This window comes from Octodon degus, unplaced genomic scaffold (genome assembly GCF_000260255.1).
Source record: "Octodon degus isolate 3935 unplaced genomic scaffold, OctDeg1.0 scaffold00026, whole genome shotgun sequence".
In the NCBI taxonomy this organism is placed as follows: domain Eukaryota; kingdom Metazoa; phylum Chordata; class Mammalia; order Rodentia; family Octodontidae; genus Octodon; species Octodon degus.
In genome coordinates, this window is record NW_004524602.1 from 2,791,909 (window position 1) to 2,812,209 (window position 20,301).

At 50.2% G+C, this 20,301-nt stretch overlaps 1 pseudogene; it reads left to right on the forward strand.

The window, feature by feature from the left end:
- The first annotated feature begins 15,938 nt into the window (after positions 1-15,938).
- LOC105741854 lies at positions 15,939-16,421 on the forward strand (annotated as a pseudogene).
- The last annotated feature ends 3,880 nt before the right edge of the window (positions 16,422-20,301 follow it).

Here is a 20,301-nt window from a genome sequence, read left to right on the forward strand (position 1 = left end):
TTTCTTTCTTTCTTTCTTTCTTTCTTTCTTTCTTTCTTCTTTCTTTCTTTCTTTCTTTCTTTCTTTCTTTCTTTCTTTCTCTTTTCTTTTCTTTTCTTTTCTTTCTTTCTAATGTATTTGGTACAGGGTCTTACTATGCAGCTTGGACTCCTGTTTTCAGCATCCCCACCGCTGGGATTACAGGCATATGCCACCATGCCCAGACTCAGTGGCTATCTCAGTGAACCTGAGGGTGGAGCCAGTGGGAAAGTGGCGCTGAGAATCAAACCCCAGTCCCTGTGCTTTCCTAAGCAGGGGCTACCGGCCCCTCCATGTTGGAAATGTAAGTTCCAAATTTGTTGGTGTAGGGGCCGGGGAGTTAGCTCAGTAGAATATGCACTTGCTTGGCAAGCCCAAGGGCCTGAGTTCAATCCGCGATTCTGAAAAAAAAAAAAAAAAAAAAGTTGGTGTATTAATGATACTGGGAGGTAAAACTTGGGAGGGGACTGAATCAAAGTCTCTGACCCATTGGTTCAGGGATTAATGGGTAGTTGCCAGAGTGGTTTGGTTAGAGAAGCCCTCTGTTAAGCTTGCTGTTTACCATGTGACACCCCCATCCTTAGTCTGACCCAGCAAGTGGAGGCCTCATCAGAGCTGGACACAGCTGGCACATACTCCTGGGCTTCCTAGCCTCCAGAACCCTGAGCTACAATTTTTTTTTTCAATACCACAGATCAAACTTAGGACCTTGCACTTGCCAGGCAGGCATTTATGCCACTGAGCTATCTCCCTCACTCTTTCTTTTTCTTTCTTTCTTTTTTTTTTTTTTTTGACAGGTTCTTGCTATGTAGACAGCCTACGTATCCTAGGCTGGTCAAGCTCACAATTTTTCTGCCTTGGGCCGGCCTGATAGCTCAGTGGACTAATGCACCTGCTTAGGCAGAACATAGCAGCCGGGGTTCAATCCCTGCAAGGCGCGCTGAGATAGCAATTGAGACTGGGCATGGTGACGCGCACCTGTAATCCCAGCGCTTGGGAGGCTAAAAACGAGAATCACTACAAGTCCATCTACGTAGTGAAATCCTTTAGACCCTGTAGACCCTGTCCTAAATATAGAAAAAAACAAACACACGAAAAAAATTCTGCCTCAGCTTCTGACTGCTGGGATTAAGATATGCCCTGGCACACCCAGCTAACAAAAACCCTTATTTAGTAAACCACCCTTCTCAGGTGTTTTGTCACAGTGACAGAAGCCCCACCCAGCACCAGATGGGCCGGCTGGAGAGGCCGGGACCTCCTTCTCTCCTGAGCCAGCACTCAGCCTGGGCACACTCTCCAACAGGCACAGAGAAAGTCAAGGCCAGACCAAAGTGTGGAGACCAGGACACATGTCAGGGCAGTTGCTCAGCGCTAATAAATCAATAGCTCCTGAGCAAACTTGTGGCCGCCCTTGCCCCTCTGTGGTGCCCACGCCTGTCAGCCCGGCCATCTGTGGCTGGGCTCCAGTGAACTCGTTAATTAGCAGCTCCACAGGCCTGTCTGCTGGAACAGCTCCCCAAGGAAGGGGCTTCAGAAGGACTGTGACCCAGAGCCCAAGCTGGGCAAGTCTAGGCTGGCCAGGCCTCAGCCATCTCCTGGCTGCCACAGGTGCCCCAGCCCAGGGCAAGGGAGCCAGAAGTCCTTCAGGGAGTGGGATGCAGACCTGGGAGGAAGGGGAGCCCAGGTCTTTGACCATCTCTATTATTTGATGACCCTGGCTGGTGGCAGAGATGGGAAGGTTGTGAGGACAGCTGGCACCCAGGAGGGCCAGGCAGCAAGTGACAGGGGTGCCCTGTAAGCCCTGAGGTGGGTCTGTGCAGCCTTCAGGTTTTTTTCATGTTTTGGTACCCCAGGAATTGAACTCACAACCTTGCACTTGTCAGGCAGGTGCTATGCTGCTGAGCTGTCTCTCCAGCCCCAGCCTTTATTTTTTGTTTTTTGTTTTGTACCAGGAATTGAACTCAGGATCTTACCAGGCAGGCACTTGTGCCTGAGCCTTTAGTTGAGAAGCACACCGTTACAGTGCCTCCAGATCTCTGGATCCATCTTTCACCACACACACTTTCAAATGGGTCAGGTGCCCCACCCCAGTCCTGTAGTCACCCTGAGGGAGACTCTACTGTGGGCCCTGGCTGGACAGGCTGGGGAGACAGGGGTAGCAGGGTGATCTGGGGACCAGTCAGCAAAAACCTCATACAGACAGAAGGAGAAGAGGCGCTGCCAGGCAGTGGGTGCCACAGGGAAGTGAGCTTGGCTCTGGGGTCAGAAGCAGGTTGAGACTTCCCCTTGTTGTCCCCAGCTGGGACACAGGAAGTAGTAGTGGCCATATTCTGATGCCTTGGAGGGTGTGACAAAGGTGGGGTGGGGGTGATGGTGGTAAGGGTGTGAGGGGGACAGGGAGCCTCTGCAGGCAACACTGGCTCCAGGGGAATCGTGAGGGGCAGAGCTCAGGCAGGGAAATAGGTGCTGTGTCAGGGGTGTGACCAGTGTGACCCAGACAGGCAGGAAGTAAACCTTACCCCACGCCAGGACCACAGTTCAAGGGAGACCCAGGGCTGACCTTTGCGCTGTGGTGGCCCTGAGGTCTGGCCCTGCAACTGGAGAAGCAGCTGCCCCGAGGCTGGGGAGCAGGAGGCCATGTGAGTTGTTGGCTCCAGCCAGAGAAGCCCAGGCTGGGAAACTGCTCACCGGTCTTGGCTGGCACTGCTGAGACCCCTGTCAGTGCTCCTGACCCCTCAGAGACTCTCAAGTGGGACCCAGGCAATAGCCACCTCAGCTGGGCCCAATTCACACACTGCCCTCTCAGCTGCGGGACCTCGAGGTGGTGTCTCACTCTCTGCTCTCTGGGGGTCCTTGCAGTGGGATGATGAGCCCGCCACAGGTTCATCAGGCATGTCCTGGAGTGCTCAGCCTTCTTTCCCAAAAGCTGTGGCGCGCGGCAGGCTGAAGCCTGCCTTCTGTTCTCTGCAAAGGGAAAGTGCTGAGGGGGGACCAGAGCACTCAGCAGCCCCCTCCTGTGCCTGCCCTCCAGGCAGCAAGTCCAAGAAAACCCTTAGCATCTCCTGTCTGTAGTGTCTCCTGTCTATAGTACACGGTAGCCTCCTCCCCACTCGGCCCATCGTTCCCTGTTCCATCCCCATCCTTCTTAGGTCCCAGGAGCACAAGGAGACAGCTGAGGGCCATCTGAAGGGCAACAAAGGGCCTGGAACCCCTCACCCCAGGAGCCAGTCACAGGGCAGCCAGGCATGGTCCCCCTCACTCACCATGAACTCTCATCTCCAGAAGGCCAGAGAATGTTGTGTGATTTGCAGCTACGCACTGTGTGCTGCTGAAATGCTAACCACAGCCAGGCAGCAGGCAGGAGGCTCACTGTGCCCAGCCTGACCCTATCCCTGTGACCGTTGTCCCTTTGAGGGGCAGCTTGAAGTTCTCAAAGGCAAAAAGCCATGGCTGTGTTTTGGGCATCCTAAGTCCTTTCTGTTGCTCAGCTGGGCTCTGGGATTTGGCCATTCAAGGCCCGCTGAGCTCCCGGGCCTGAGAAGCACAGCCCCATGGTGTCTGTGCTCGTAGACCATGCCTGCTTGTTAGTAAGAGTGGGCCTAAGTGCCTCGTGCAGTAGAGGTGAAAGCCACCCCCCACCCCCCAGCTGTGGCTGGGAGCCAGGACTGCCCATGACCAAATGCACTTCTGCCCTAGAGTTGTGCTCCCCATGCTGGGCTGAGTCTCTCCCTGAGTATGCAAGTGCCCAGGGCCAGGGCTGGGGCAGCAGAGGACAGGGGGTCCAATCTGTGCAGAGGGTCTGGGACTCAGACTGGTGTCCCTCCTCCTGGGTTCAGTCTCCCCTCACTCCCTCATAGCTGTGCTGTCCTGGGCCGGCATCTTGCGTCTCTGAGGCTGCTGGCATAGGTATAAAAACTAGGATAATAGATTAACATGGTGATGGTGACCTGTAATCCCAGTGCTGTAATCCCAGGCTGACGCAGGAAGATCACTAACAGTTTGAGCCAGCCTGGGCTACACAAGGAGACACTGTCTCAAAAACAAACTAGGCTCGTGCTCAGGCCAGACGAGGTTGCAAGCCATCTGCATGCCTGCTAAATCAAAGATGATGCTTTGTCTTACCTTCCTTAGGATCAGGTCTGCAGGATGAAGAGCCAGACTCCATTATAGGCAAAAGTTCCGGCCCCCAGCTATGTTTTCCAGGACCTCAGTTTTTTTGTTTTTGTTTTTGTTTTTACTAAGCTTCCTCAAAGAACAAAGGGATGGTAACCTTGGATAACTTCCGTCATGAAGCAGATGCAGGCAGGGAGGAGGAGCTCTCTATCCCCCCCCACCCCACCCAGTTTGGTCCCCTGCAGTCCCAGCCCTGTCCCGGGGGAGCCCTGCTCTGGGGTTTAGATTTATGGCCAGTTCCTTCACTTTGCCTCCTCCCTCACCAGCCAACTTCTGTGACCTCTGGCCTGGCCCGTAGGGCTGCCCCATTTCTCACCTCAGAAGGCTACAGGCACCCCAGGGACAGGGCTGGCCCTCCCCTTGGACAGCTGCCCTTGTGGGTTGACTGCCTGGCACCCTGGTTCAGGCTCCCTTCCCTAGCTCTGAGCTCTTTGGCCCACCCCAGCCTCCTCATCCCTGTGCACTGAAAGGTCCCCCAACCCTCCTCACTGGAAGACCAGACACGATGGAGTCCTCATCGCCCCTGTTCCTCAGTTTCCTCACCTGTAACTTAAAGATGGGCGTGGTAGAGGGCCTGCCCATTAGCTCAGTTGGTTAAGTGCTTGCTTAAGCAAAGCAGACAGGCTCAGAATTCTGTAGTTCAATCTCCAGATCCTCATGCCTTACCAGACTTGCCCTTAAGGCATCCTAGGCGCCCCCCCCCAAAAAAAAAATCCTTCTTGCCTGATAGCTCAGTTGTTTAAAAGCGCCACTTGGGCAAATGCATTCAGGCACAGGGGACTGTGGTTCAATCCCCAGCCCCACAAACCGCACCATACCCGCCCTTAAGGCAGCCAGAACTAGCCAAAAAAAAAAGAAAGAAAAACAGAAAAGATGGGCATGGTAGCACACACGCCTGTAACCCCAGTATTTGGGAGGCTGAGGCTGGAGCACTGCCAAGAGTTCAAGGGCAGCCTGCACTACACAGAAGACCTTGTCTAAAACAAAAACAAACTAGGAAGAATGTATGCAATGTGTTAATTACTGAAACTGTCCTACCAAAAAAAAATAAAAATAAAAATAAAATAAATAAATAAATAAAAACAAAACATAAAGCTATGTAAAGATACATTGTGATGCATTTAAAAAAATATGTTGTGAGACTCAAACAGAAAGCCAAGATACATGGAGTGCAGGTCAATATAAACAGTACAGGGGCTGGGGAGATAGCTCCACAGTCTAAGTGCCTGTCTGGCAAGTACAAGGACCTGGGTTCGATCCCTGACACCACATGCTGTGCTGGCCCCAGAAACTGGGGTGTGGTGGCGCATGCCTGTAATCTCAGTGCTGGGAAGGCTGACACAGAAGGATCACTACGAGGAGTCGGAGCTGCACAGTGAGACCCTGTACCAAATAAATAAGCAGAAAGAATGAATATATAAATGGACAAGCCCTCTAGAACACTTAAACTTCTAAAATTAAAAGAGCCAGGTGCTACTACTGTACTAATTATGACCATAATTTTAGCACTCAGGAGGATGAGACAGGAGGATTGCAAATTCAATCCCAGCCTGGATAACTTAGTGATTTAGCAAGACTTTCTGCCTCAGAGTAAAACTCCTAAAAGGCAGGGGGATATAGTTGATATAGTTTAGTGTAAAGGCCATGGGTTCAACTCCCTGGACTGCAAACTAAAACAAACGTCCCATCAGCTGTGTCCTGGCAGGTCACACCTCGCTGACACCTACATCTTCTTGGGCTTCTCTCTTCTCTGACACTTCTCTCCTCCTTGGTCTGAAATGCTTGGCCTTTCATTCTCACTTGTGGAAATTAATACGCACCCTGCTCCCAGTAAGCCAGCTCTACCTGGGCCACCAAGCTATACAACAAAACACAGTGGGGTCCTCTAGTACCAAGAGCAGCCATGCGACCAGGTGTGGTGGCAAACACCTATAATCACAGCACTCAGGAAACTGAGGCAGGAGGATCACTGTGAATTTTAGTCCAACCTGGGCTACATAAGAGAGTTCAAGGCCAGTTTGGACTATATAATGAGACCTTGTCTCAGAGAGAGAGAGAGAGAGAGAGAGAGAGAGAGAGAGAGAGAGAGAGAGAGCAAGCATAACCAGAATGCCTGGGTTCATACCCCAGCTTTGCCTTTCTGGCTGTGCGACTGTGCAAGCTCCCTTGACCTCTCTGTGCCCGGGGTTCCCCACCTGTGAACAGCACATAGTAACTAACGCCCAATGAAATGAATGGATTTGAGCACGCTGCTAGCACACTTGCAGTGTTGCCTGCTGTCCCACTTCAGTTCCTGCAGCAGGAGGAAAAGGAATGCTCAATAAGGTTGTTTAACTGTGCACAGGTCTGGTTAGCTTTACAGGGCTGTAAAGCTGTCACCTCCCTATCAGCTGCATGGGTTAAACATGGGTCACGCCAACCAGGAACATCCCTCCGAACTGCCAGCTATGGGCTGCTCCTCAGAAGCACCATCATTTGCTTTGTGTATATTTTCTCCTGGAGCCCAGGAGAGCTCTCTCTCCCAGACCTCAGCCTGCGGCTCTGAATTATTATTAGGAAATTAAATTGATCAGGGCCTGGGGAATAGGGGGTGGTGGCAGTGAGGATGGCTGCGCCAGAGATCTGTTCCCTCACAGCCAGATGGTCCTGGCAGGGCTGCCCAGGGCACTGCTGCCACTAGGAGCCACAGGAGGTTTGGGCAGCCAATACTGGGTCTGGGAGGGTGAAAGGCCTCTCTATGGTTGGGCCATGGGAACAGCTCCTCAAGGGCCAGCCATGATTCCTGGCTGAGGGCCACACTGTCTTCAGAATCCATGGCCACACAAGTTCCTTCCCTAAGCTGTTCCCAGAGTTCTGGCAGCCCCAGGACCTAGGCCCAGCCTTCTGTTGTCCTGCCTGTTCCTTGGAGGCAGGGCAGCAGGGCAGGATGATCTAGCCAGGCCACATTGGAGCCAAGAGGGGCTTAGCAGCAACCTGAGGCTTGGCACCATGCCACCTCCCTCCACCCCCTGCTGCCCACACTGCCCAGGACAGGACACGGGACATTCAACTAACAGAGATGTGTTGGTGTTGCTTGGCAAAAGCAAACCCAAGGATACAAGGTCAGCTGACATCTCGCAGATCCAGCCAATAGAAATAAAATATGAGCCCATATGTTACTTAAAATTTTCCAGTAGACTCTAAGAAAGTATTTTCTTAAAAAAAAGAAGTGAAATAAACTTCAGTAACATTTAACTCTAACCCAAATTATCCAACAATATTTCCACTGCAACACAGTTATGAAAATATGAAGTTATTAATGAGATAGCTTACATTCTTTTTGTCTCTTTCCTTTTGTTTCTTGAGACAAAGTCTCGCTAGGTAGTTGAGGCTGGTGTTGAACTCACTATGTAGCTTAGACTGGCCTCAAACTCACGGCAATTTTCCTGCTTCAGCCTCCTGAGTGCTACAGTTACTGCCGTGTGCCACCACAGCCAGCTCTTATTCTTTCGTGTGATCTTTGAAATCCCATGTAGTTTTACACTCACTGTATGTGTGAATGTGTGCCAGCCACTCAGGGGAGGAAAAAACTTGCCCTCTTTCCTCTCATGTCATTCGGTGGGAGGCTGCAGATTGAATTGACCAAGGCAGATTAACTGACAAAGAAGGCGGTTACACCTGCACGCAGGAGGCAGGGAAGGAAAAGCTGGCTCCTTAAGCAGTTAAAGATAAGGCTCACACAGAACTGGACACCTAACTTAGTAGGTAAAAGGTGCAGGAAAGAAAGGCTTCGATAGGAAAAACAAATAGTGTTCTTTAGAAAAGACAAATGGGCCTGAGGACAGCAGGAGATAAGAAAGCTGGTGAATGCAGGCCAGCTGGGAAGCAGCTGGGCAGCTTGCCCAGGACACAGGAGACCTCGGTTCGATCCCCAGCATCACAAAGAGAAACAAAAAGTTTGTGAAAATATGTTTCCACAGCACAAGGGGATCTTTCCAGCTTCTTCAGGGCCACAAAACTTCCCAAGGCGAAAATAATATCATTCCCTGAGTTGCTTTTAGTCAGATAAAGCAAACGCGGAGGAATTTACTTTATTTTACTTTATTTTATTTTTTGAGACAAGGTCTCATTATGTAACTTAGGTTGCCTTGAACTTACTGTGTAGCCCAAGCTGGCCTTGTGATCCTCCTGCCTCTGCTTCCCGAGTGCTGGGATCACAGGCGTGTGCCACTGCGCGGGGCTACCAGCCGCGAGCACCAATTGCAAGCAGCCCTGGGTCGCGGGAGTCGCCCTAGGGTTGGCGTGAGCCCTCTGCACTGGCTACCCGACATCCCTGCCCACGCCCGCGCGATCGGCGAGAGAGTGGCGTGCAGGGTCGTGTCCATCCCGTAGGTCACCGCCCGGGCGTGTACTCTGGGATCTGGCCCTGCGAGGGTCGGGTCCCGGCCTGGCTGTATCTCCTTCGCCGGCTGGGAGCCGCGGGTCCTGGGGAAAGGGAGACGCGCCTCTTACGCGTCCGCCGCGGAGCACCCTTCCGCTCGCCACTCACCCTCGGGCTGAACACAAAGCTCCCGGGATCCGGGAGAAAACTCGCACTGCTGCTGCCTGGCACTTCGCCGGCGCCGCTCCTCCGACCCAGGGGCGGGCAGCAACCGCGGGGACCGTGATGCAACCCGGCTCGAGGCTTGCGGCTAGGAGCCCGGCCGCGCCCTCACTGCGCGGGAGAGCGCCCGCCCCGCCCCTCGCCGACGCCCCGCCCTCCCCACACACTGCTAAGCCCACCCGCCGGCTCGGCCCCCAGCTGGCATTGCCGCCCCTCCCGCGCTTCCTTGGGGTCCAGATTCCCGGACGTGGCTCAACACCCACGTGCATGTGTCCAGTTCTCTGCACAGTAATGAGAAGACCTGCACTGTGGCGGTGCCTCAAGTGATCCTGAAGGGTTTGAAGCTCTTGTTCATCAGACCCCCCAGAGTGGCACACAGTGACGTCCAAACAGCAAACAGGGGCCTCCCTTGCTACCCCTAGCGTTGGATCTGCTGGCCTCTGGCGGCATCCCGCGTGTCCCTTGAGTGTACAGGAGGTGAGATGGGGTGAGATTTCTGCGGATGACTGAGAGTCTAGGCATCTGGGGGAGCCATTCTTTGGACCCCTAGAAATCTGCCCATGGGAAAGCAAGTTTCCCAGGATCTTTGTGAATTTGGGGTGCATGGAGCATTTGTCATCAGTCACACCAGAGATAGAGAGCAGACTGCTAGGATTTGCCTTCCTGTCTCCATTACCACCCTCTAGGCAGCCCCCTGCCCAGGCCCACTTAGGCAAGTGAGGGGCAGCAAAGTATGGGTGCTCATAGCACCCCCTGGGCCAGACTCAGGTCTCTCATCTCAGGGACCCAACCCCCGTGTGACTGGGGGACCCGGAGCTGTTGTGTGCTGGTGGCAGTAACTGTGACCTTCATCCTGTGTACTTCATCCAGGCAAGCTAAGTACAGAGTGGAGAGCTGGGCTCAGAGAGGAAGCCCAGGTCACCTAGTGAGTTGGTGACAGATGCAACCAGGACCCAGACCCTGCCGCCCAGGCCCCCTGTGTCTGGAGAGAACAGGAGAGTACTGGGGGCCAAGGTTAGGCCTGAGCAGGCTGAGCTGGAGGTAAGGGGAGAGGCGCCCCTGGACAAAAGGTGCTAGAGAAAGTGAGGTTTTGGGGCATCTGACAGCTATGTGGGTCTCGGGGTCTGTCAGCAGCCACTGGGTCTAGAGGAGACCATTAGTTGCGGCAGCAGAAACCCCATGAAACCCAGGAGATCTCAGGGGTGGGAGTGGAAATCTTTTTTCTTTTAAAAACAAATTATTTATTTATTTGCACAGGGTCTCACTACACAGCTTGACTTGTAGTATGGTCTTTCTATCTCAGCCTCCCCAGTGCTGGGATTACAGGCATGCACCACCACGACTGGTTTCGGGGGCCAACAGAACCCAGGTCCTTGAGCTTGCCAGGCAGGCGCTTAGACTGCCAAGCTATCTCCTCAACCCTCCCAACCTTTTGACTTCAGAGGATGTGCAGTCTTTCTTCCATGAGCCTCAGTTTCCTGCTCCAAAGTGGAGATCTGCTCCCTGTTCTGCTGTGGCACAGAAGGTGTTTTGTGATTGAGAGGCTGGACTAAGGGGACCCTTGAAGGTACTTTTGCCCCTCCTGGAATCCCCCAGCCGCAGCCTCTTGCCCTCACTCTCCTACCCTGCTGGCATGTCTGGGAGGACCTGTACTTGGTAAATATTTGTGCTTCTGATCCGCTGGCTGCCTGCTGGAATGCTCTATGCCGTTTAGCCTGGCTTCTGCCCTAGGCCATGGCAATTCTGGAGGAGACACGCAGGTCAGGACTGGGTGTTCTCCGCTCCTTTCCTGCCTGCTTCTCCTTTGTTCCATCGCGCCAGTTTGTTTCCTGAAGCTCGAACTCTGTGCTGATTGCTGTGCAGGGGAACAGGGAATACATGGCTCCGGAGGACCCTTTCAAGGCAGGTGTGGGGGCACACACCTATGAGGCTGAGGCAGGAGGATCGCCGTGAATCTGAGGCCTACTTGTGCTACATAGAGAGACCTGTCTCCAAACAAACGAATTAATAAAGGGCCCCTTCTCTGGCTGTGGAAGAGCTGGCACTCTGGGTCCAGATGTCAGCCGGGCAGGCAGGGTGTGTGATCTCCGTGAGTCCACTGCTTGCTTCCTCCTCCAGGGACAGTGGCAGAATGCTTTGGATCCGTGCCGGCCTTTGGGAAGCTGTGGTCTGCCCTGCCCTTCACTCCACAGCTCTGTGCTGTCCTAGACACTTAAGCCTTCCCAGTGTCACTGCTAAAAACAAGGCCACACATGATCCAGTTTGCGCTGAGTGCTCTGTGCACACGGTGCTGGTAAATATCTAACAACCAGACCTAAAAAAGAAGAGCTCTGTTTTGCGGGAGTTGCCCAATTTCTGGGCCATTAATACTCCAAGATGATGTCACTGGCGTGGAGTTGGGAGCCAGCAAGAGCTGGCTGACCTCAGACTGCAAGTGAGCAGGGTGTCCCATGTGATGTGCCGGGCTCAGGACAAAAGGAAGTGGGAAGGCCCCTTGCTCAAAGTACAAGGGTAGGTGTTTTCCTTTATGCTTGGCTCTGCCCCCCCCCCCCCAGCGGTCATAGGTGTTTTTCTTGTGTTTGGTTTTTTGAGACAGGGACTCACAATGCATACTTTTAGCCTGGAACTCACTATGTATCCCCAGCCGGCCTCAGCCTCCCCAAGTACTGGGATTATAGGCATGCACTACCAGGCACCATGGATTTTAGGGTTTTTGTTTGGTTGCTTTGTTTTGTTATTTTGAGTCAGAGTCTCTATATAGTCCAGGTCGTGAACTCATATAGTCCAGGCCAGCTTTGAACTCAATGGTGAGCCTCCTGCGTCAGCTTCCCCAGTGCTGGGATTATAGGTTGCTTACCACACTCAGCTTTTGTTTTTTTAATTTGCAGAGGGGCCAGGGAGATGGCTCAGTAGAATAAGCGCTTGCCTAGCAAACGCAAGGGCCTGAGTTCAATCCCTTGTTCCACCAAAAAAATAAATAAATAAATAAATAAAATAAAATTTTAATTTGCTATTTAATGTCTCACTTTTTCCAGCACAGGGATGCTCACAGAGCAAGGGTGGACCCCCACAGGTAAAGGGGAACCTAAAGATTATCAGCTCCCCCTCCTGCCAACCACCTTACAGAAGCCCCAGGAAGTAAAGTCAGGCCTCTCCTCTCCCCAAAGGCCTGAATTCCTTTTTTAAAAAATAATTTTACTGGGCTGGAGAGATGGCTCAGTGGTCTAAAGCACCTACTTAAAACAAGCTTGGCAAAGCACAGGGACCGCGGTTCAATCCCCCAGCACCACATGCCAGCCAGAACGCCCCCTGGTGGGCTGAGCTGGCCACACACACACACACACACACACACATAAATAAAATTAAAAAAAAATAATAATTTTACTGAGAAACAATAGCAATGAGACAGCTTCTAAACCAACTAGTAGGACAATTTCAATAATTACTACATTAAGGCCTAAATTCCTACTGCATGTCCCCAGGTTCCAGCCAGGATGTGCTAGGTACCCAGATAGGAGTGAGAGACTCAACTCACAAGACACCTGGTAGCAGCTGGGTGTGGCGGCGCACATCTGTAATCCCAGCACTCACAAGGCTGAGGCCGGCGGATCATTGTGAGTTCAAAACCAGCGTGGGCTACAAAGTGAGCTCAAGGCCAGCTGTAACTATATAGCGAGACTCTGAAAAGACACACACATGGGCTGGGGAGATGGCTCAGTGGAATAAGCGCTTCCCTGGCAAGCGCAGGGGCCTGAGTTCAATCCCCAGTTCCACCAAAAACAAAACAAAAAAACCCACACATACATACACACAAAAGACACACACAAATGACACCTCGTATTGCTGCCAGCCCAAGGTACAACAGTCACCACCTGTCCTAATCTAACATGGTAGTACCTGTGCCTTTGAGCCTGTGAGCAGAGGGTACCACTGTTATAGGGCAGGGTGGGAGCAGGAGGCCAGGAGTGGCCAGGGCAGCAGACAGCAAGGGAGGGGGTTGTCACCCCTGCATCCCTGGGACCTCACTTATAGAGAACAACTCAAAGACAGAAATCAGAAGAATGTCAGAGCACCTGTCCTTCCCAGGGATGAAACCCAATGGGGCCTCTGAGTGCAGGGCCTGTCTGTGACCCACCCCCACAAACTGGCCCTTCCATGTCACCAAGCAGGAGTGGGATGGGTGCCCAGGACCCTTCAGTTCTCACGACAGAGATGCCTGAAATTTGAAGAAAGTAAACTCCAAGAGGTCCACATGCTGCACTCCTGAGATAGCAATCTGCACAGTCCTTGGAAGTGTTTATGCGGCACTGAGACTTGGGCATTTGGCAGAAACTCATCAGACGCAAAAACACAGCTTTATTATGGGACGCTCATCACCTACCGCGGGTGATGTCTCTTTTGCTGCATGCTTGTGCGGCTCTGCTCCTCTCCATCAGAGAAACACCTTCCACACCTGTAGCCCTCGTTTCTGAACAGGTGAGAGCATTTGCATCCAGCTAGCGCTTCCCCCGGGACAGCCCAGAATAGGCCCGTGTGTGCTCCAAGCACCCACGCTGTCAAAGTTTTCTCCTCACCGATATTTGTCCTGGACAGGGAAGCCAAATATTGACCCTGTTTTAGCAAACGCAGAAGAGCAGCATTTTGGCTTAAAAACATTTCCACTTAGCGAGAATGATTGTTTGTGCTCTGGAGGAGAATGACCACAGTGTCCCAGCAGTGACTTTCTGACAAGAATTTGGAAGGGGTTCTTCTCACATCAGGCTGGTTGGATCAGAGTGGGACGGGCTCCATGTCTCAGGGGTGGCCAGATGCACTGGGCCAGCTGTGATGTGGGCAGAGGACACGAGGACCTCACAGGCTGTTGACACAAGTCAGGCCCCACACTGCAGGCCTCTGAGTTCTGTCCAGGTGATAACCCGCTGCCAGGAGCAAGCACATCCTGGAGCTGACAGGGCTGTGCCCCAGTGGAGGGAAGAGGCGCCCCTGTCCATGTGAATTTATGAGCACATGCGTGCACACAACACACATACACACACACACACAGGCAGGCATTGGTCCAGAAACACATATGCACACATGTAGACAGTAATTGGTCCAGAAACCTGGGCCAAAATGTGGCCCAGTATATTGGTTACCAATCTCAATAGAAGATGCATTATTATTATTATTATTATTTTTTTTTTTTTTTTTTTTTTTTTTTTTGGTGGAACCAGAGATTGAACTCAGGCCCTTGCGCTTGCCAGGCAAACTAGAAGATGCCTTACTGCACAGTTTTTCAGTGTGTAAAATGGGACAGTGGTGTGTATCTTTTTCTTTTCTTTCTTTTTTGGTACTAGGGTTTGAATTTGGCATCTTTACACTGAATTACACCCCTAGCCCATATATATGGGGTATACAGAGTCTCACTACACAGATTGGACTTGTAAGGATCCTCATGATCCTCCTGTTTTCAGCCTCCCAAGCGCTGTGATTACAGGCATGTACCACCATACCCAGTCTCAGTTACCATCACATCATGCCCCAGGGGTGGAGCTGGCACAGCAATCTGGGATCAAACCTCTGTCGTTGGGCCTGTTCTATATTATGAAACAGGTCTCACTAAATTCCCTGAGGGGGACTTGAACTTGTGATTGTCGTGCCTCGCTTGCTCAGGGTGCTAGCATTACAGGCGTGTGTCATCAGGCTCAGCTCAGCGATACGTATGTTTTAGGGTGAATATGAACCTAGGTGCGCTCGTGCCTAGTACTCGGGCTGTGGCCGAAACTCTTGCCCTTGGCTGGGCAGTGTGGACAGAGGGCTGTGGAGTCCTAGGCGATGGGGTTTGGTGGACCCTGATGGTCTCGTGCTGGCGTTGAGGGCCCACATAGGGAGCACCACCCTCAGCCAGCCCTGTGTCCGGGCAGAGAACCTGTGCCTCCTGCATTGACCTCATTCCACTCGCTACTGGCTTCACATGAATTCTTGGAATCCAAATGTTGGAGCCCAAATAAATTGGCATGCAAACTTTAGGTGCCCGCTCAGATTCACTCAGTGATCTGCCAGGCAAGTGCTTGTTCCACTGAGCCATCTCCCCAGCCCTCATAGAGGCAATTTTAAAAGTAGAAGAAATCTTGAAACTTGTATTTCTAACATTATATAAGGATGGGGCTGGGAAGCGCAGCCTGTTCCCACAGTTAAAAAATTACAAAACTTAATGAACCTTAACATTCCAATGCTGCCTGCAAGATAAGTGTAGCTCTGCCAGGCTGTGCATCTTACTGTATTTTGCTGGCTTTCAAGTTTTTCCAAGATTCCAGGACAGCTCGGTACAGTTTTAGTGATTTTTTTTTCCTGCTTACCATAACTTGGCCTCCTTGTTATATGATAGTAACCCCAAATAGCTTACATAGAACATTTTATTTATTTATTTGGTACAGGGTCTCACTACATAGCTTGGACTCTTAGTGACCTTCCTGTCTCAGCCTCCCCAGTGCTGATTACAGGCATGTGCCACCATACCTGGTTTTGGTGGCTAGCATGGCACACCTGGGATTCCAGAGCTGGGACTGCATGTAGTACTGGGGATCGAACCCAGGTCCTTGTGCTTTCCAGGCAGGTGTTTAGACTGCCAAGCTATCTCCCCATCCCTTATTTTTCTTTTTTCACATAGGATGAATTTTGCTTAATAATGTATGTCAAGACACATGTAACCAACAGTACAATATCTTGTTATCTGCCTTTTGTACTTCTGCCTGAAAACCTATGCAACTTTTACTCCAACACAAAGCTGGTGATTTGGACCTCAGTGTCCCCCAGCCCACTAGCATAATAAAGCTGTATGCCTTCCAAAGTTCCTCAGTACTGTATCATCCCTCTGGTCTGATCCTGACTTCCAAAGCAATACAGGCTGAAGGACCGGCCAAATAGCTCAGCAGATTAAAGTGCCTTCAAGCACACACAGGGGCCGGGGGTTGGGGTTCAATTCCCATGCTGGGCTGGCCCCAACCCGTGGCTTGCTGAGACAGCAATTGAGACTGGGCATGGTGGCACGCACCTGTAATCCCAGCTCTTGGGAGGCTGTAAACAGGCGGATCACTATGAGTCCAATCTAGTAGTGAGACCCTGAACATCCTGTAGAGACCCTTCCCTAAAATAAAATAAAATAAATAATAATAGAGCTTCCCAGTAGCCGAGTCTAGAGATGACCAGCAGAAATGGCACCTCGCAAGGGGAAGGAAAAGAAGGAAGAACAGGTCATCAGCCTCGGGCCTCAGGTGACTGAAGGAGAGAAGGTATCTGGTGTCTGTCTCATCTTTGCATCCGTCAATGATACTTTTGTCCATGTCACTGATCTCTCTGGCAAGGAAACCATTTGTCGTGTGACTGGTGGGATGAAGGTAAAGGCTGATCAAGGTGAATCCTTCCCATGCGCTGCCACATTGGCTGCCCAGGACCTGGCCCAGAGGTGCAAGGAGTTGGGCATCACTGTCCTGCATATCAAACTCCAGGCCACAGGAGAAAACAGGACTAAGACCCTGGGCCTGGCGCACAGTCAGCCCTCAGAGCACTGGCTTACTCGGGAATGAAGATCAGGAGGATTGAGGATATCACTCCCATTCCCTCCGACAGCACCCGCAGAAAGGGAGGTGGCCGTGGTCACCATCTGTGAACAAGCCTCAAATTGTTTTCTGTTAATAAATTACCTTCATGTAAAATAATAATAATAATAATAATAATAATAATAATAATAATAGAAAAAAACCCCTACAACAACCAAAAACAAAACAAAAAACAAAGCAATGCAGGCTACCCTTGAACTCACTGTATAGTCCAGACTGGTTTTTCCTGGCAATTTTCCTGCTCCAGAGCAATTGCCAAACTACTTTTGGTGATGTGGTACTGTGGAGAGGGATGGGCCTGCTGCATCCCCTTTCCACGCACTCAGACACATGTCCTGGATTTTCTCCTCCCAAAGCACTAGAACCTCAACCCTTGTCCAAGCTCTGTTTGTTGGAAGACCAAGACCCTGTCTCAAAGACAATAAGTAAATAAATTAAAATAACTCCTTTAATCTTTCTTTCCCCAGTGATATCAGAAATCAAACTCAGGATCTTGTGCTTGCCAGGCAAGAACTTACTCTGAGTTATCTCCCTGGTCCCCTAAACTTTTTTTGTCTTTTTGAAACAAAGTCTCACTGTGCAGTGCAGGCTGATCTTGAGCTCACTTTATAGCCCAGGTTGGTCTTGAATTTACAGCAATCCTCCTACCTCAACTTCCTGAGTGCTGGGAGCAATTGAAATCGTGTTCTGTACATCCAGCCTTGCTAAGAGTTTTTATAACCTGGTTTCCAGGCCTGTCCCTGTTCTCATCCTCTAATGGCATATTTCGTTTGTTTTGGTAACCAGTCTCCAACCTGGAGCTATTCAAGGCCACGCCCTGGAGCACCTCATTAGCATAATCTCAATTGTGAAGCAAAGGGCTCCTTCTATTGATTGATTGTTTTTGGAGTTAATGATTTTTTACTCTCAATTCTTAGGCAATTAAACTGGTTTGGTGAATGTTTTTTGTTTGTTTGTTTTGTTTGTTTGTATGTTTGGCAGAACCGGGGATTGAACTCAGGCCCTTGTGCTTGCCAGGGAAGCGCTTATTCCACTAAGCCATCTCCATGGCCCTTTTGTGAACGTTTATATCCCTTTGCCATTGGAAGGGCTTTTTCTCTGCCTCCATGAGTAGAAGGCTGATCAGACTCTCAGATACCTGTAGGGAAAATGAGCTGCTTGTTTCTTTGTTGAGACAGAGCCTTGCTATGTAGTGCAGGCTGGTCTTGAAGTCACTATGTCAAAGGGCTCCTAAATGACAAAAGTTGCTTGGCTTGCTCTTCAAATCTCAAGGGTTCCCGGAGCTTTGTGCCTAGAATCGTGAACAAAGATGTATATGTTACACATATAGAGTGTGTTATATATAATATGCAAGAGATTTTTATTTCTTGTGGTCCTGGAGGTTGAACCCAAGGCCTGTGATTGAACTATAAAGTCCAGTCTTTTTTTTTTTTTTTTTTTTTTTCCATTTTGAGACAGAGCTCTCTGAGTATGCTACAAGCAGTGTGTATGAGATAGAACAGAAGAAATAAAAACTAGGCAGAAAGAACACCAGGAAAATCATACTTTTAAAATGGAAAACTGCAGCTTCAAGGCACAACTCAGTTTATTTATTTACTTATTTATTTATTTTTTGCGGAACCAGGGATTGAACTCAAGCCCTTGTGCTTGCCAGGGAAGCGCTTATTCCACTGAGCCATCTCCCCGGCCCCACAACCCAGTTTAATTCTTTGTCTTCTTCCAGAATGCAGTAGACCCAGGCAATTCCCTTTCACCTGGCAAGGGGCCAGGCCACGCCCCTGCTGTCTGCACTGGACCTCTTTCACCTATGCATAGACCAACCCACATATGAGGGTTCCCTTGGAACAGAGCATTGTCTTAATGTGGGAGCCATCCCTACCATCCACCCAAACAAGACCACAGGTTTTCTCTGTCAAAAACATAGGAAGAAGCTGGGTGTAGTGGTTCATGCCTATACTCCCAGCCCTTGGGAGGCTGAGGCAGGAGGATCGTTGTGAGTTCGAGACCTGCCTGGGCTACATAGTAAGTTTGAGGTCAGTCTCAACTGCATGGCCAAACCCCCTTGCAAAAAGACCAAAAAAAAAAAAAAATAATAATAATAATAATCATCATCATCATCATCCACATAATGGATTTAATAAAAAAACAGGAGCCTTAATCGAGCACGGGGCTTTTTTTTTTTTTTTTTTTTTCAGGGGGATCTTTGGAATCAGGGTTTCACTATGCAGTTCAGGCTGGTCTTTACCTCGCCTTGTAGCCCAGGCTGGCCCCTCGAACTCTGAGATCCTGCTGCTTCAACCTCCTGAATGCTGGGATTATAGGAACATACCACTAAGCCCAGCTCCTAGAGCCCATTTACACTGTGTGACTCTCCTTATCAGCACCTAGAGCAGTATATTTGCTTGTTTTTATTCTTTGTCTTTTTGAGACAGGATCTCACTTGAGCTTACTTCGTAGTTCAGGCTGATCTCCAATGGCTCCTCAGAAAATGGGAATAAGGCTAGGTCTTGAGGAGTTGTAGGGTTTGCCTTCTTATCAGCCTTTTGATTTTTTTTTCTTCTGTATTTAGCAGAGGGTCTACAGGATATCACTACACAGATTGGATTCACAGTGATCCTCCTGCTTTCTGCCTCCCAAGCACTAGGATTACAGGTGTGCCTCCATGCTCAGTCTCAGTGTCTCAGCACACCCCAGGGGTGGAGCCGAGACAGCAGCCAGGGATTGAACCTTGGTCCCTGCATCTGCCTAAATAGGTGCTTTAATCTGCTGAGCTATATGGCCAGGCCAGCCTTTTGATTTTCCAGTGAGACTTGTTTTTTTGTTTTTCAGACAGGGTTTCACCATATAGTTTAAATTGGTCTTGAACTCACTTTGTAGCCCAGGCTGGCCTCATATTCTCAGTGATCCTCCTGCCTCAGCCTCCTGAGTACTGGGATTACAAGTGTGCACCAACATATCAGGCCACAATGAGTCTTTTTTTATTTTTTATTTTTGTTTTATTTATTTATTTATTTATTTATTTATTTTTGGCAGAACCGGGGATTGAACTCAGGCCCTTATGCTTGCCAGGGAAGTGCTTATTCTACTGAGCCATCTCCCCAGCCCCTTTATTTTATTTTTGATACAAAGTCTTGCTATGCAGTTCCTGGGCGGGCAAGCCATGCTGTACTGGGAATTGAACTCAGGACTTTGCGCTTGCTGGGGGAGAGGGGGTTGCTTAAGCCATGGAGCTATCTTCCTGGCCCACACATACCTTTTTGGAATTCCTTGCAATGAGTGACGACGACATGCTTGGGAAGATAGACCACCTTAAGAGTTATAGAATTTCTTGCTGTGCTTTCCAGATAATTACTAATTAGGAAGTTCTTTCTTTCTAGATTGCTATGTGGGCCAGAAAAGCATATTTGGTGTCTCTATAGGTATTTAGCTTTTTGTCTTTTCCTAATATCAATGCTTGAGTAAGAGCTATTAGCTTTGCCTTGCGAGCAGAATTCCCTGGGGGAAGAGGTTTCATTTCAGTGACCTGCAGGAACTGACAGCTGTCCAACCTGCCTTTCGATAGCCTTCTTGGACAAAGCTATTTCCATCAATGAACCACACCTCCTCGGGGCCTTGGAGGGACAGGTCACCCATGTCCTGCCTGCTTGCATGGGCCTGGGAAACCACTAGTTAACAAGAATGGCTAACTTCTGGGCCTGTAGGGATCAGAAAGGCAGGAGTAAGAATGGCGCAAGTTTTTGTAATAACCTCAGGGATGTTTAGGAGCATGAACAGATACTTGGCAAGCCATTGCCTTGCTAATCCCAAGGAACGTTTTCTCTCACAAATTGCTCTGACCTGATGAGGGGTCAGAACCTGTAGTTTCTGCACTAAAGTTAGTTTTATAGCTTCTTCCATTAGTATAGAAGTAGCCGCTACAGCTCTCAGGCA